Source organism: Aquarana catesbeiana, linkage group LG05 (assembly GCF_042186555.1).
Source record: "Aquarana catesbeiana isolate 2022-GZ linkage group LG05, ASM4218655v1, whole genome shotgun sequence".
NCBI lineage: Eukaryota > Metazoa > Chordata > Amphibia > Anura > Ranidae > Aquarana > Aquarana catesbeiana.
Window position 1 is genome coordinate 521,108,418 of NC_133328.1, and position 18,010 is coordinate 521,126,427.

Consider the following 18,010-nt stretch of genomic DNA (forward strand, 5'->3'; position numbering starts at 1 on the left):
GAAATATCAGGGGTCTAAACAGACCCCTGATGTCTCACTTTTAGACAGAGAAATAGACTGAGAACACAGATTCCCAATCCTTTCTCAGCAACCACAGCTACACTACAGAATGAATGAACAGTAAGCACTCTGTACAGAGGTTTCCTGTTCGTTCACAAACTGAAGTATAGTAAACAGAGGGATTGGACCTGTGGGAAAGAAGAAATGATCTTGGATAGGGAGGGATGTGGTGACTGTTTTCTCCTAGTGATCTGGCCAGTAACACACCTCCTGTATTAGAGTGCCCACGGTCTGGAGGAATGAGCATGGGGGAAACTTTGGACAGCAGCATTGTCAGTCTGGGGGGACGGGAATGTTATGCCGCGTACACATGAGCGGACTTCTCGTCGGACTGAACTCCGAAGGACTTTTCAACGGAGTTCCGACGGAGTTCCGACGAAACAGACTTGCCTACACATGATCCCACCAAAGTCCGATCGTTTTGAACATGATGACGTACGACTGGGATAGAAAATGAAGTTCCATAGCCAGTAGCCAATAGCTGCCTCTGCGTCATTTTCGGTCCATCGGACTAGCATACAGACGAAAGTTTTTTTTCGATAGGAATCGAGTCCATTGGAAAGATTTGAAACATGTTCTATTTCTAAGCTCCATCAGATTTTTCGACAGAAAAGGTCAGATGAAGCCCACACACGATCGGAATGTCCGACGGATTCGTTCCGTCTGACCTTTTCTGCCGGAAAGTCCTCTCGTGTGTACGCATTAGTTGTACTAGCAGATTTAAATATACTAACAAATTGAAGCCAAACTCCAGCTAATATGTTACATAAGGGTACATCGAACAGTTTTTTTTCTTTTTGGGATAAAGGTTTTACATAAATAAATAAAAGCTGACCATTGTAAGCATTCCTGCTAGTTTTAAATGGTTGGCCTCATCTCTGTAAATGATTCATTCTTGTGGAGAGCTTGTTCTTTTGAAAAACACAAACGTACTGGTTGGATCATCAAATGAAAATAGAAAAATGCTTAAAGAAGAAAACAAATGCAGACATCACATCTAAGACAGCTGCAATATAATAATGCTGCGTACACACGAGCAGACTTTTCGACCGGACTGGTCCGACGGACCGAGTACGGCAGACAATTCGACCGCGTGTGGGCTTCATCGGACCTGCAGTGGACTTTTTCGGTCCAAAATCTGGTGGACTTTAGATTTGGAACATGTTTCAAATCTTTACTTCGGAACTCCGCTGGACCCAGTTCCTATCGAAAAGTCCGCTCGTCTGTATGCTAGTCCGACAGGCGAAAACCTACGCTAGGGCAGCTATTGGCTACTGGCTATGAACTTCCTTATTTTAGTACGGTCGTACGTCATCACGTACGAATCTGTCGGACTGTAGTGTGATCGTGTGTAGGCAAGTCCGTTCATTGGGAAAGTCCGTTGGAAGTCTGCCGAAAGTCCATTGGATAGTCTGTCGGACCCGTCTGGTCGAAAAGTCCGCTCGTGTGTACGCGGCATAACTGTTTGCTTTTGGGTTTAATACCGCTTTAAGGGCCTGTGTCGACAGGCTTTGAGCTTGTGTCAATGACATCAGTTTGAAGCTTGAATGGGAACGCAAAAACCTATTTGATATGAACAAAAGTCCATTGACAGTAATCCTTATGCCGCGTACACACGGTCGGACTTTTCGTCTACAAAAGTCCGACAGCCTGTCCGACAGACTTCCTGCGGACTTTCGGCGGACTTGCAGCAGACTTTCTAACGAACGGACTTGCCTACACACGACCACACAAAAGTCCGACGGATTCGTACGTGATGACGTACACCGGACTAAAATAAGGAAGTTCATAGCCAGTAGCCAATAGCTGCCCTAGCATGGGTTTTTGTCCGTCGGACTAGCACACAGACGAGCGGATTTCGGGGTCCGTCGTAGTTACGACGTAAAGATTTGAAGCATGTTTCAAATCTAAAGTCCGTCGGATTTGAGGCTGAAAAAGTCTGCTGAAAGTCCGGAGAAGCCCACACACGATCGGATTACCAGCCAGCTTTAGTCCGTCGGCGTCCGTTGGACTTTTGTAGACGAAAAGTCCGACCGTGTGTACGCGGCATTACCCTTACCTCTTGTTTAAGGATGAACCAATAATTCAGTTAGAACTTTCGCTATTTGGGCATTCAGATGAGCATCCAAACTTTTGCCTGTCTGGCCCTCTGTGCAGTGGGAGCCGAGTATTATATAGAAACTGTATTTCTACGGATTCTATATATGACAGCTTCCTGCTATTGTTGGTTCTTAGGGAAGTGTGTAAGGGCCATTAAGCTGGGTTCAAACTATCTTCGCATGCGGCTCACAGTAGGGGTCTGGTGTATTCCCGTTCACCGTTTCAGGTCCGATTTCAGCCTGAATTTTTGGCTGAATTTGAACCTGAAACGGACCAAAAGATGCACAGGTCTCCTGTGCAAATTTGCACCAGAGCCGATGCGGAGATGTGTGAACCGGCTCCATAGAGAACCGGTCAAAATCTCCTGCTATTGTGAATTGGATGCGGGAACCCGCATCCAATTCACAATGTTGTGAACCCAGCCTTAGAAGGGGTCTATGAGCTGTTTTGATGGTTTATTTTGTATTATTTTTAGGAAGCAAATTGCATTTTCCTGCAATTTTATGTCAGGGCATCAGCAGCACGTTCTGTACATCACAGAGATGCACCTTCACTTACAAGATTAGGACACCCCTCAGACATATATTTAAAGGAACTGGGCATTTTTTACATTTTTTATTTCATTGGAACATGTTCCCCAGGTCAGTGCCCACCCCATGCTATTTTTTGACAATTACTTTTTTATGGCAGAACATCACAATGCATGTATCTTTCTTGTGGTGTGGGTCTATACCAGGAGTGTCCAAACTTTTTTCAAAGAGAGCCAGATTTGATGAAGTGAACATGCGCAAGGGCCGACCATTTTGCCTGACATTCTTTGAACCATTAAAATTTGGTCTAAGTGTGTTTGTTCGAGCACTAATACACTGCCCAACAAGAATTCTCTTGCCTTTGTGGCTGTGTGTGAGTAAAGAGATGAGCTCAGGCGTATTATTTGGATATACCGTATTTATTGGCGTAAAACACGCAACTTCACTTTAAGAGGGAAGTTTCAGGAAAAAAAACTTAAACTTAAAAACTTAAAATTTTAAATAAATAACTGTGAAGCAAAATAAGGGTCAGTGCCCATCTGCAGCCCCACCATTGCCATGAATGCAGCACCACCAATCGCCAGGAATGCAGAACCCACCATTGCCAGGAATGCAGCACCCACCATTGCTAGGAATGCAGCACCCACCATTGCCAGGAATGCACCCACCATTGCCAGGAAGGCAGCACCCACCATTGCCAGGAAGGCAGCACCCACCATTGCCAGGAATGCATTCACCATTGCCAGGAATGCAGCACCCATCATTGCCAGGAATGCAGTCACCATTGCCAGGAATGCAGCACCCACCATTGCCAGGAATGCAGCCCCACCATTGCCAGGAAAGCACTCACCATTGCCAGGAATGCAGCACCGACCATTGCCAGGAATGCACTCACCATTGCGAGAAATGCAGCCCCACCATTGCCAGGAATGCACTCACCAGCGCAAGAAATGCAGCCCCACCATTGCCACGAATGCACTCACCAGTGCAAGAAATGCAGCCCCGCCATTAGCCAGGAATGCACTCACCATTGCAAGAAATGCAGCCCCACCATTGCCAGGAATGCACTCACCAGTGCAAGAAATGCAGCCCCACCATTAGCCAGGAATGCACTCACCACTGCAAGAAATGCAGCACCGACCATTGCCAGGAATGCACTCACCATTGCCATCAGTGCAGCCTTGGAGGGGACATGGAGAGGGCAGGAAGAGCGCCAAAGATATCCTACAGGAGAATCTCCTGTTTACACAGCGGCCTCTTTAAGTGAAAGTCCCGCCTCCTTTGATGGACAGAACAGTCGTTCAATGGCAGTGCTGGAGATGGGACTTCCTACTACAGAGGCTGCCGTGTAAACAGGAAATACTCCTCCTGTGTACACGGCGCTCGTCCCGCCTCCTCCCTCCGAGGCAGCCAGATCATATATCTTTTGTGGCCCCGGCGCTGGGAGATTGTCGGGGGCCACAAAAGATATATATGTTTAGATAACCAGGCGGGCTGTTCAAAACAGGACCGCTGGACGCGATTGGCCCACAGGCCGGACTTTGGACATGCCTGGTCTATACCCATACCTCCCAGCTTTCTGAGATGGGAACGAGGGACACCTATTAGAAAAACTATGTAGGCAAAGGACACACACCCTGCCACGCCCCCTTAGAGGAGAAATATACAAACAAAAAAGATTAGTTAAACTGACAAGTGGTTTTTTTTTACCACTATTTTTCCTTTATATTGTCTATTGACATTTACAAATGTAGAAATTTAGCAATAGGATGAAAGGTTTAGCACTTTTCCCCATTTGGTCTACAGAGGGCAGTAAAACCAGACACAGGTTCTAATCCTTCCCAACTATATCCAAACATAAAAAATGAATTGGCTATACCCACACTAGTCACAAGGGTGTTTGAATGTGCATTGCATCAAACAATAGGAAACACTCTGTGAGGACAGTACAGTGGGGCAAAAAAGTATTTAGTCAGTCACCAATTGTGCAAGTTCTCCCACTTAAAAAGATGAGAGAGGCCTGTAATTGTCATCATAGGTATACCTCAACTATGAGAGACAAAATGTGGAAACAAATCCAGACAATCACATTGTCCGATTTTTGAAAGAATTTATTTGCAAATTATGGTGGAAAATAGGTATTTGGTCACCTACAAACAAGCAAGATTTCTGGCTCTCACAGACCTGTATCTTCTTCTCTAAGAGGCTCCTCTGTCCTCCACTCATTACCTGTATTAATGGCACCTGTTTGAACTTGTTATCAGTATAAAAGACACCTGTCCACAACCTCAAACAGTCACACTCCAAACTCCACTATGGTGAAGACAAAAGAGCTGTCGAAGGACACCAGAGACAAAACTGTAGACCTGCACCAGGCTGGGAAGACTGAATCTGCAATAGGTAAGCAGCTTGGTGTGAAGAAATCAACTGTGGGAGCAATAATTAGAAAATGGAAGACATACAAGACCACTGATAATCTCCCTCGATCTGGGGCTCCACACAAGATCTCACCCCGTGGGGTCAAAATGATCACAAGAACAGTGAGCAAAAATCCCAGAACCACACGGGGGAACCTACTGAATGACCTGCAGAGAGCTGGGATCAATGTAACAAATGCTACCATCAGTAACACACTACGCCGCCTGGGACTCAGATCCTGCAATGCCAGACGTGTCCCCCTGCTTAAGCCAGTACATGTCCAGGCCCGTCTGATGTTTGCTAGAGAGCATTTGGATGATCCAGAAGAGGATTGGGAGAATGTCATATGGTCAGATGAAACCAAAGTAGAACTGTTTGGTAGAAACACAACTCGTCGTGTTTGGAGCAGAGGGAATGCTGAGTTGCAACCAAAGAACACCATATCTACTGTGAAGCATGGGGGTGGCAACATCATGCTTTGGGGCTGTTTCTCTGCAAAGGGAACAGGACGACTGATCTGTGTACATGAAAGAATGAATGGGGCCATGCATCGTGAGATTTTGAGTGCAAACCTCCTCCCATCAGCAAGGGCATTGAAGATGAGAAGTGACTGGATCTTTCAGCATGACAATGATCCCAAACACACTGCCCAAGCAATGAAGGAGTGGCTTCGTAAGAAGCATTTCAAGGTCCTGGAGTGGCCTAGCCAGTCTCTAGATCTCAACCCCATAGAAAAGTTTTGGAGGGAGTTGAAAGTCCGTGTTGCCCAGCAACAGTCCCAAAACATAACTGCTCTAGAGGAGCTCTGCATGGAGGAATGGGCCAACATACCAGCAACAGTGTGTGACAACCTTGTGAAGACTTACAGAAAACATTTGACCTCTGTCATTGCCAACAAAGGATACATAACAAAGTATTGAGATGAACTTTTTATATTGACCAAATACTTATTTTCCACCATAATTTTCAAATAAATTCTTTCAAAAATCAGACAATGTGATTGTCTGGATTTGTTTCCACATTTTGTCTCTCATAGTTGAGGTATACCTATGATGACAATTACAGGCCTCTCTCATCTTTTTAAGTGGGAGAACTTGCACAATTGGTGGCTGACTAAATACTTTTTTGCCCCCCTGTATGTGAACACATTTGTGGGAGCTCTGTGAATACAGCGGAATGTCTCTAAGTTCAGATATAAAACAGCTCTCATCTGATACATCATTTCCTGCTCTCGATAAGAATAGTTACAGGAAAAAGAGAGATTACATTAATTTGATGCTTACGTTTTATGTCATCGTTCCATGTTTGTGAGGAAGGAAGCTATGGGTTGCAATTGGAGTAGGCATTTACTTTGAGTTTTTTTAATGATAATGGCTAAAACCAGTCACTATGCTGACAGAGAAAGAATAGAACTCACATTATTAGCTGGGAAAACAGCGGTAATATTTAATTAGCCTTTTGAAACAGCTAATCTGGGAATCTGCACGTGTCAGCTCATCTTTACAACTGAGGGACTGTGTGTTTGTCTGCCAAAATCAACATGCTTGCTCTGGGGATTTGCTCCATTGGGGATTTGCAGTCCATAGATAGGGAAAACATATTTCCAGTCTTTACACTCTAAATATTCTGTTTATGACAGATTATTTTATGTTTAATTTCCAAAAAATGACATCATTTTTTAGTCTCAGAAATTGAGTGGTAATAAATTCGATATGTAACATCTAGGTCATTTTAAGTTGAAGATACCTCTTTCAGAGTCTGGGCAGAAGTTATTTTGCTAAGGAACAGAACAGAATTTTGCAATAGATACCTACAAAAATTGAATCTCAGTAATTAATAGCAAAGCAGATTGCTTGCAGTAGGTACAAACAACAAGGATACTTGCTGCATTGAGATACCGTAATTCACAATGTGTTGGGGGCTGCTCAATGTCAAATTAAAGTGAACTCAGTCAATAAGAGAAGAGAACCTGCAGAATTTCTCATCTGTATGGACAATTTACCAAAATTGTGCCGCATTAGCTTAACCACTTCAGCTCCGAAGGTTTTACTCTTTCCTGACCAGGCCATTTTTTGCGATACTGCACTGCATTGCTTTAACTGACAATTGCACGGTCATGCGACACTGTTCTCAAATAAAATTGATGTCCTTTTTTCCCCACAAATAGAGATTTCTTTTGGTGGTTTTTATTTTTTGCGCTATAAACAAAAAAAGGCTGACAATTTTGAAAAAAATATATATATTTTTTTTACTTTCTGCTATAAAACACATCCAATAAAAAAAAAATTAAAAAGTCGAATTTCTTCATCAATTTAGGCCAATATGTATTCTGCTACATGTTTTTGGTTAAAAAAAAAATCCCAATAAGCATATATTGATTGGTTTGCGCAAAAGTTATAGCGTCCATAAACTATGGGATAAGTTTATGGACTTTTTTTTTTAATTGTTTTTACTAGTATTGGCGGTGATCAGCGATTTTTGGCGGGACTGCGACATTGTGGTGGACAAGTCTGACACTAAGTGACACTTTTTTACAATGCCTCATGGGATGTGTAGTTCCGCAACAGCTGGAGAGCAGTAATTTGAAGATTCCCGATCACTCTGCTAGCTGCATGTCTTGAAAAAAGGTGGTTTCTCATGTGCCTTGTAAAATGCCCAAGAAATATCGTTTGGAAAATACAAGTGGGTCATGGCACATCTACATTCCAAATTTGGCACTTAAGGTGGTCATGCACTATGCAATCTGATTGGCCAATCTCTGTACAACTCGATATTTCGGCAAAATAGATAATAGGAAGATGCACTTGAACAATTAATTCAAATTATAGGAAATCAGTCAGGCTCTTGCACTAAATCTAATTTATTTAAGATCTAACTGATTGCAGTGTATGGTCACCTTTAAAGACCAAGATTTGAAAATATGAATTTATTGGGTTTAGAAACACTTCTCTGTTCTTTGTAATGTATTGAAAGATTTGGGTAAAAAAAAAAAAAAAACATTTCAAAGATATATTAGAGGTAATAGAAATGAGATTAGCATCAAAAGGGTTAATTAACTTGGAACACCTACTAATTGCCTAACAAGACACATCCAATTAGATGAAATTAAACAATTGTATTGGGCTTGCGCTATTATCAATGAGAAAACAGCAGTTAACCTAGCACCACTTGCAGTTTACATGTGCGGGTATTTATTATCGACATTTGCGCTTCAATGTGCGCCTGTTCGTACATTCGATTAATGACTTTTCCAGCGCACTAATTAATGTATGAACTGGTGCAGTGCCTTCTTCTTAGTAAATCACCCCCTTTGTCCTGTTGCACTACATCTAAATCAAACACTAAATCAACCCCCTTTGTCCTGTTTAAAATGACTAAAATTATTATTCTGGTACAAAGCATTACAAAGTTTTTAATTTTTAATGTGATACTAAAAAAGCTGACAAACTAAACAAATAAAAATGAAAAATATTTAAATATTAATGATTAATAAAGTTGAAAAGGACAAAAACAAAACCAGCAGGAAAATAATAGTTGAATGGGTTATTAATCCGGCAGACAATCCGATCGTGTGTGGGCTTCACCGGACCTTCAGTGGACTTTTCCAGTCGCAAATCTGACGAACTTTAGATTTGGAACATGCTTCAAATCTTTATGTCATAACTCCGCCGGACCCAGAAATCCGCTCGTCTGTATGCTAGTCCGATGGACAAAAACCGACGCTAGGGCAGCTATTGGCTACTGGCTATCAACTTCCTTATTTTAGTCCGGTGTACGTCATCACGTACGAATCCGTCCGACTTTGGTGTGATCGTGTGTAGGCAAGTCCGTTCGTTAGAAAGTCCGTCGTGAGTCAGTCGAAAGTCCGCTGGAAAGTTTGTTGGACCAGTCCGGTCAAAAAGTCCGCCCGTGTGTATGCGGCATAAGAGTAAAAGCGGTTGTATACCCAGCTTTCACATTTTTACCTACAGGTAAGTCTATAATAAGGCTTACCTGTAGGTAAAATGAATATCTCCTAAACCTGACGTCAGCGGCACATGCGCTCTGAAGGTCTGGCGGATGCTGCTGGAAAATGAGAGCTCCTCTGCAGAAAGAGGGCTCCCGCGTGCATGCGTGGGAATGACGTCATTGCGACTCTGGCCACTCACAGCGCCGAAGCTGCGAACCCGGAAGAAATGCCAAGGGAACATTTCAGCTCCCTCAGCAGTGACCGGAAGGCGATGTTGGCACTTCGTTCTAAGGTAAGTATTTCATAATGAGCTAGTATGCGGGCATACAACCGCTTTAATAAGGGGTTGAATAGAGGCATTTAAAAAAAAAAACTGACATTATATGAAAGCAAAACGTATTCCTTTGATTTATAAAAGAAAAATACAGCGCTGTGTGTGATATAGGTAAAACAGCAGCCAACACAGCTATAGAACCAAGCAGTAAATGTGAATATGAAAGTGTAGCACTATAAAACCTGAATAGACTCAAAGATAATGAAATCAGTGTCAAAATCTTAGTATCAAAAAATTCCTTTGATTTGCAGAGGAATGAAGAGTAGATACAAAAGTAACAATGTAAATTCCTATCCCCCTTTTTCCTGTCTAAACAATGTTGATAAACATGTCAGATAGCTTTTTTATTTGACAGCAGCTGCTGTATTTGCACAGAAACATCCTGCTTTTTTTTTTTTTTTTTTTTTTTTTTTTTAAGTAATTGTAAATGATCAGTTTGTGAAACAACCCATTCAGTTTAAAAAAGAAATGAAAGGCAAAACATTTGTGTTTATATATAAAAAATAAAAAAAATATATAAATATCTTTTTTCCCCCTTTTTATAAGTGATCACATTCCCTCTGTTCTCAGCTGAATAACAGCTGGAGGAAGAAAAGCAGCAGTCCACTGGTCTTCCTAATGAATGTCTGTGCAGCGGGGGTGTCAGGACAACTCTGATCATTGGAGGAGAGCAGGCTGAGTTTCCAACATAGCTAGAGAACTGACCACGGTGTGTTCTCCTGCTTAGTGCCGTCAGTTTTTAACAGGAAAGCAGAGGGCCTGGCAGGAACACCAGGTTCTATACACAAAGGAAGCAATACAAAGAAAACAGGATTATTTTTCATACAAGTTCATAGTACAGCAGACACAGATCAGGAATATTACATGTTGGGTTTACATACTCTTTAACCACATGCCGACCGGCTCACGCCGACATACAGTATAGGTCAGCAAAGTGGCACGGGTGCGCAAAACGACGTACCCGTACGTCACTCCGTCATCGGCGGCTAGCGTACCTGCGGGTCTCGCGGACTTGATGTCCGCCTGTGGCCAGCGATCATGGCATGGAGAGGCAGAACGGGGAGATGACTATGTAAACAAGGCATTTCCCTGTTCTGCCTAGCAACATGACAGGGATCTACTGCTCGGGAACAGTGATCTCTGTCATGTTCTAGTGAGCCCATCCCCCCTACAGTTACAACACACTGAGGGAACACACTTAACCCCTTGATCGACCCCTAGTGTTTAATCCCCTCCCTGCCTGTGACATTTTTCACAATAATCAGTGCATTTTTATAGCACTGATTGCTGTATAAATGCCAATGGTCCCAAATAGTGTCAAAAGTGTCCGATTTGTCCGCCACAATGTTGCAGTCACGATAAAAATCGCAGAATGCATCCATTACTAATAAAAAAAAATAATAATAAAAATGCCATAAATCTATCCCCTATTTTGTAGATGCGATAACTTTTGCGCAAACCAATCAATGCGCTTATTGTGATTTTCTTTACCAAAAATATGTAGAAGAATACATATTGGCCTAAACTGAGGAAGAAATTTGTTTCTTTTATATATTTTTTTGGGATATTTATTATAGCAAAAAGTAAAAAATATTGCTTTTTGCTATAATAAATTTACAATTAAAATTGTCGCTCTTTTTTTGTTTATAGCTCAAAAAATAAAAAAAGAGGTATTCAAATACCACCAAAAGAAAGCTGTATTTGTGGGAAAAAAAGGACTTCAATTTTATTTGGGTACAACACCCCACGACCGCGCAATTGTCAGTTAAAGCGACTCAGTGCCGTATCACAAAAAAGGGCTTGGTCAGGAAGGGGGTAAATCCTTCTGGGGCTAAAGTGTTTAAGCCAAGAATTGCCAGCATATGTGGCTGGGGGTGGTGTGGAAACAGGACAGAAGGACTGTATACACTACATACACCCTGTATACTTTGATGACTTTTTGGCTGTGTGTAGCACATTCAGTGACCTCAACCAGTTAAAAAAAATCATGCTTTGATCCTTTTTTCATCCTTGCTTCTCAGTGCTGCTGATCTCCTCCCAGCCTACTCAGCTTCTCAGTGTGTGGTTTAGAGCTGGAACCAGCGGCTTCTGCCCCCTCACCTGCCTGGTGTTCCAGTGAGTGCTGGAGGGGCAGAGCAGAGAGCTCTAACAGTCACTATTCTCTGCTGAGCTGACCGAGAACTGAGTGATCAGTGGACATGTGATTGATCAGTTCTCGGGGTTAGCGTAAGCGGGGGATAGCTGCAGCATCAGACCAATGCTGCAGCATGGAAGTGAGTCTGTATGTTTGTATTTTGAACAACCCCCTTTTTAGAATGTAAGCTCTAATAAACAGGGCCCTCTGATTCCTCCAGTATTAAATTGTATTGTAACTGTACTGTTTATCCTAACGTTGTAAAGCTCTGCACAAACTGTTGGCGCTATATAAATCCTGTATAATAATAATAATAATAACCCCAAATTTTTCCTTTCTATGGTGACTTATAGTGGCATCAGGTGACCTGTAGTACAAAATCAGAAAAATCCAGCAAGTTTGTATTTATATGCAACACACTGAAACCCACCTCAAGGTAGCATTGTGGTGTGAAAAGGGCATAAAGAAATAGTTTTCTGTGTGCTTGGGGTTAAACTCAACTGAACTGTGTGAAAGAGCCCTTAGAGCATTTGAAAGGTGCTTGTAGGCACCTTGTAATGCTTGATCTCCAGCTAGAATTATAGTTTGCACGTGTATTCCATAAGACAGGTTCCCTTTGAAGTCCAACACTGATCTGTTTAAGTGCCTGCCTGTCTAGTTTGAGCATGTAGGATGTCAGAAAATGTACTTGTGAATGGGGATGTGCCTATACATACATGTTATTTCCTAAAATGGGACAAAGCTTTCGATATGGTCTTCAGGTGCCCACAAGTGTCAATCCAAACATTTTATACTCTGTTCATATGGTAAAAATAAAGGTGTTTGGATATATCTGTTTTTGTTAGGTTGACTCAAAATGGAAAGGATGAACAGTATTATTTTTTTATGATTGGTAAACTGAATGAATGTTCTCACTTCTGTCATTTTAGATCACGCACAAAAAAAAAGAAATCAATCCAATGAAAATGTTTCTAAATTACATAAATTTGCAGGTCACCGTTAGGATGAAACCAAATAAAACAGCAAATGTGCGTAACATCTCAAAAAAAAAATGTATTCAATATAGTAATTCTGATAGGACCTAAAAAATGCAGCAAAAGTGATGTGTGTAGCCAGCACTGAACTTATGAAAGTTCCAACTGAGCTGCCAGACTGGCAGGTGTCCGGCCTGCTCTGGTGTTCACTTAGGCACACAGAAAGAGAGCCATATGTATTGTTGTAATGTCCAGATGATCAAAGCCTCAGAAGATCTCATTCTTATTTGGACATACACTGTTCAGTTCATGCCAGGTGAGCTTCCCATAGCCAGAAAAGCATGCTGCTGCTTGTATTTGCTAAATAATTAGAAATTGGACAAAATTGGACAACTAAATGTCCTTCAATTTCAGTGCAATACTGCTAGTATTTTCTGTTAAATTATACTTAATGCAACAGCCCTTACCCCTGGGAGGTAAATGGGGACCCCCTGTAGCTCAGTTGGCTGGCATTTCAAGGTAGAATCCTTGACTCTTTTTGGGGTGAAAAAAAATGGGATCCTGTCACTTTAGAACATTTAAGAGAGTTTTTAAAGCTCAAATTTTCACAGAGAAAAGGTTAGGACAAAGCATAACCAAAAGCAGCAAAAGTTTAACTCCACAGCAGGCATCTCTGCTAACAACAGTCAATACAGGCTATAGTCCTTTAAGACCAGCAATGTGCACTTCTCCAAATGTTAAGTAGCTTTAAACAGCACAAATATCTTCTGCAGTAGGTAGATAGGACTCTCCTGCAATGTCCACCTGTAGCAACTTGCACCCAGCTCTCCAGGAACCTATTCAGCAGGATAAAAATTCCTAGTAACACAAAACAATTCTCCTGTGCTTGGGTGCTGGGTCTAGAGGTGTGTGGTGCAGTCAGCCCTTTTGCATGGAATGTCAGTGGCCTTGCTGCCCTCCTCAGAACAATGGGTGTCCTTGGAGCTAAAACATATAGAAAAGAAGAAAGGGCGCACCAACCTTGTGCATTACCAAAAATAACATTTTAATAAAGGTAAAACAGTAATGGTTATACTCACATAGGAATGTGGTATACAGGCATAACAAAGCAACAGCAATAGCGAGCAGTAACTCTTATGCCCCGTACACACGGTCGGACTTTGTTCGGACATTCCGACAACAAAATCCTAGGATTTTTTCCGACGGATGTTGGCTCAAACTTGTCTTGCATACACACGGTCACACAAAGTTGTCAGAAAATCCAATCGTTCTGAACGCGGTGACGTAAAACACGTACGTCGGGACTACAAACGGGGCAGTGGCCAATAGCTTTCATCTCTTTATTTATTCTGAGCATGCGTGGCACTTTGTCCGTCAGATTTTGTTGTTGGAAAATTTTATATCCTGCTCTCAAACTTTGTGTGTCGGAAAATCCGATGGAAAATGTGTGATGGAGCCTACACACGGTCGGAATTTCCGACAACAAGTTCCTATCACACATTTTTCGTCGGAAAATCCGACCGTGTGTACGGAGCATTAGGTCTACAACTGGAACCAAAGGTGTTTGGAGGACCAGACGGTATTGCAGGGTGGCTAACGCGTTTCGAGGGAGAACCCTCTTCTTCAGAGCCAAAGCGATCTTCTTTTCTGCAATACCGTCTGGTCCTCCAAACACCTTTGGTTCCAGTTGTAGACCTAAGAGTTACTGCTCGCTATTGCTGTTGCGTTGTTATGCTTGTATACCACGGTCCTATGTGTCCAGAAAGACATACATATTTATAACTCAAAACGACTGTATCTTTCTCTATAGGCAGAGATTCTCCTCAATAGCAGGCAAAAGCAACCATTAGACTGAACTTAGGGGAAGCCTAGAGAAAAATTGAATTAATACAATATTTGGTTTAATCTAGATCAGTGGTTCTCATCCACTTGGGAGCTCCAGTGTCTATAGCTGGGGTGGCACTGTGCAGCCTACTGCTGAAAGTGCACACTCCCGGAGTTATAAGAAGCAGAGCTCAGGACTGGACTGCTGCGAGGTGCCAGTGTCCTCTCTCCACCTGTAGCAGCAAAGAGACCCCCAAGGCAGTTATGTGACCAGAGAGATTGCACAGAATCCAGGAGCAGCATTGAGACTGGAAGAGTCAGCGGCCACATGGGTTAGTGGGGAGAACTACCCTAAGTGACACTCGTGTAGCACTGGTAAGTGATCTACAGATGGAAAGATGTACCACCTGCCTATTGCCTGCTATATATGTGTATTGATTTACCTGACAGTCATGTATTGATTATGTGATTGAAAGGTAGATCAACAGTCATACATAGTAGGCACTAGGTAGATTAAAATAATTTATACTCACACAGTAAAAGTATGGGAATACATATTTTGCATTCCCATATCTGTCCACCACAATGTCGCAGTCCCGCTAAAAATCGCTGATCACCGCCATTACTAGTAAAAAAAAAAAAAATTATAATAAATCTATCTCCTATTTTGTAGATGCTATAACTTGCGCAAATCTATATCCGCTTATTGCGATTTTTTTACCAAAAATATGTAGAAGAATATATATGGGCCTAAACTAATGAAGACATTTATTTTTTGGGGGGATATTTATTATAGCAAAAAGTAAAAAATATTGTTTTTTTTTTCAAAACAGTCGCTCTTTTTCTATTTATAGCACAAAAAATAAAAACCGAGGTATCAAATACCACCAAAAGAAAGCTCTATTTGTGGGGAAAAAAAGGATGTCAATTTTGTTCGGGTACAGTGTCGCACGACAGCGCAATTGTCAGTTAAAGCAACGCAATTGCCCAGTCTTTAACCACTTTAGCCCCGGAGGATTTGGCAGCTCAATGACCGGAGGACTTTTTATAATTTGGCACTGCGCTGCTTTAACTGGTAACTGCGCGGTCATGTAATGTTGTACCCAAAAGAAATTTGCGTCCTTTTTTCCCACAAATAGAACTTTCTTTTGATGGTATTTGATTGCCTCTGCGATTTTTATTTTTTGTGATATAAATGGAAAAAGACCGAAAATTTTGAAAAAAAATTATATTTTCTACTTTTTGTTATAAAAAAAAATTAATAAACTCAATTTTAGTCATACATTTAGGCCAAAATGTATTCAGCCACATGTCTTTGGTAAAAAAAAAAATGTCAATAAGCATATATTTATTGGTTTGCGCAAAAGTTATAGCGTCTACAAACTAGGGTACATTTTCTGGAATTTACGCAGCTTTTAGTTTATGACTGCCTATGTCATTTCATGAGGTGCTAAAATGGCAGGGCAGTACAAACCCCCCCCAAATGACCCCATTTTGGAAAGTAGACACCCCAGGGAAATTGCTGAGAGGCATGTTGAGCTCATTGAATATTTTATTCTTTTGTCAGAAGTGATTGAAAAATGACAAGAAAAAAATTACACAAAGTTGTTGCTAAATGATATATTGCTCACACATGGCATGGTTATATGTGGAATTACACCCCAAAATACATTCTTCTGCTTCTCCTGAGTATGGGGATACCTCATGTGTGAGACTTTTTGGTAACCTAGCTGTGTACAGGACCCTGAAAACCAATCACCGCCTTCAGGATTTCTACGGGTGTAAATTTTTGATTTCACTCCTCACTACTAAACAGTTTTGAAGGCCATAAAATGCCAAAATAGCACAACCCCCCCCAATGACCCCATTTTGGAAACTAGACACCCCAAGCTATTTGATGAGAGACATGTTGAGTCCATGGAATATTTAATATTTTTGCCACAAGTTGCTGGAAAATTATTTATTTATTTTTTTTGCACAAAGTTGTCACTAAATGATCTATTGCTCAAACATGCCATGGGCATATGTGAAATTACACCCCAAAATACATTCTGCTGCTTCTCCTGAGTACGGGGATACCACATGTGTGAGACTTTTTGGGAGCCTAGCTATGTACAGGACCCCGAAAACTAATCACCGCCTTCAGGCTTTCTAAGGGCGTAAAATGGTGATTTCACTTCCTCTCTACCTATCACAGTTTCGGAGGCCATGAAATTACAAGATAGCACAGCCCCCCCCCCCTCAAATTACCCCATTTTGGAAAGAAGACACTTCAGGCTATTTGCTGAGAGGCATGTTGAGTCCATGAAATATTTTATATTTTGCCACAAGTTTGGGGAAAATTACACTTTTTTTTTTTGCACAAAGTTGTCACTAAATGATATATTGTTCAAACATGGCATGGCTATATGTGAAATTATATGCCAAAATAGATTCTGCTGCTTCTCCTGAGTATGGGGATACCACATGTGTGGAACTTTTTGGCAGTCTAACCATGTACAGGACCCCGAAAACCAATCACCACCTTCAGGCTTTCTAAGGGCGTACATTTTTTATTTCACTCCTCACTGCCTATTACAGTTTCGGAGGCCATGAAATGCCCAGTTAACACAACCCACAACCCCCCCCCCCCCCGCAAATGAACCAATTTTGGAAAGTAGACACTCCAAGATGTCTGCTGAGAGGCATGTTGAGTATTTTGCAGATCTCACTTTTTGTCACAAAGTTTTGAAAATTGAAGAAAGAAAAAAAAAAACATTTTTCTTTTCTTTCTTCATTTTCAAAAATAAATGAGATCTGCACCATGCCTCTTAGCAATTACCTTGGGGTGTCTACTTTCCAAAATGGGGTCATTTTGGGGGATTTTGTGCTATCTGGACATTTTAGGGCCTCCGTAACTGTGATAGGTAGTGAGGAGTAAAATCACAATTTTATGCATTTAGAAAGTCGGTGATTGGTTTTCGGGGTCCTATACATTGCTAGGCTCCATAAAGTCTCACACATGTAGTATCCCTGTACACAGTAGAAGCAGCAGAATGTATTTTGGGGTGTAATTTCACATATGCCCATGGCATGTTTGAGCAATAAATCATTTAGTGACAACTTTGTGCAAAAAAAAAAAAATAAAATAATTTTCCGCAACTTGTGGCAAAATATAAAATATTCCATGGACTCAACATGCCTCTCATCAAATAGCTTGGGGTGTCTACTTTCCAAAATGGGGTCATTTCGGGGGGGGGGGGGGCTGTGCTATCTTGGCATTTTATGGCCTTCAAAACTGTGATAGGTAGTAAGGAGTGAAATAAAAAATGTACACCCTTCGAAATCCTGAAGGCGGTAATTGGTTTTCGGGGTCCTGTACGCGGCTAGGCTTCCAAAAAGTCTCACACATGAGGTATCCCTGTACTCAGAAGAAGCAGCAGAATGCATTTTGGGGTGTAATTCCACATATAACCATGCCATGTTTGAACAATATATCATTTAGTGACAACTTTGTGCAAAAATTTTTTTCCCGAAATTTGTGACAAAATATAAAATATTCCATGGACTCAGCATGCCTATCAGCTTGGGGTTTCTACTTTCCAAAAATGGGTCATTGGGGGGGGTTTGAACTGTCCTGGCATTTTATGTACAACATTTAGAAGCTTATGTCACACATCACCCACTCTTCTAACCACTTGAAGACAA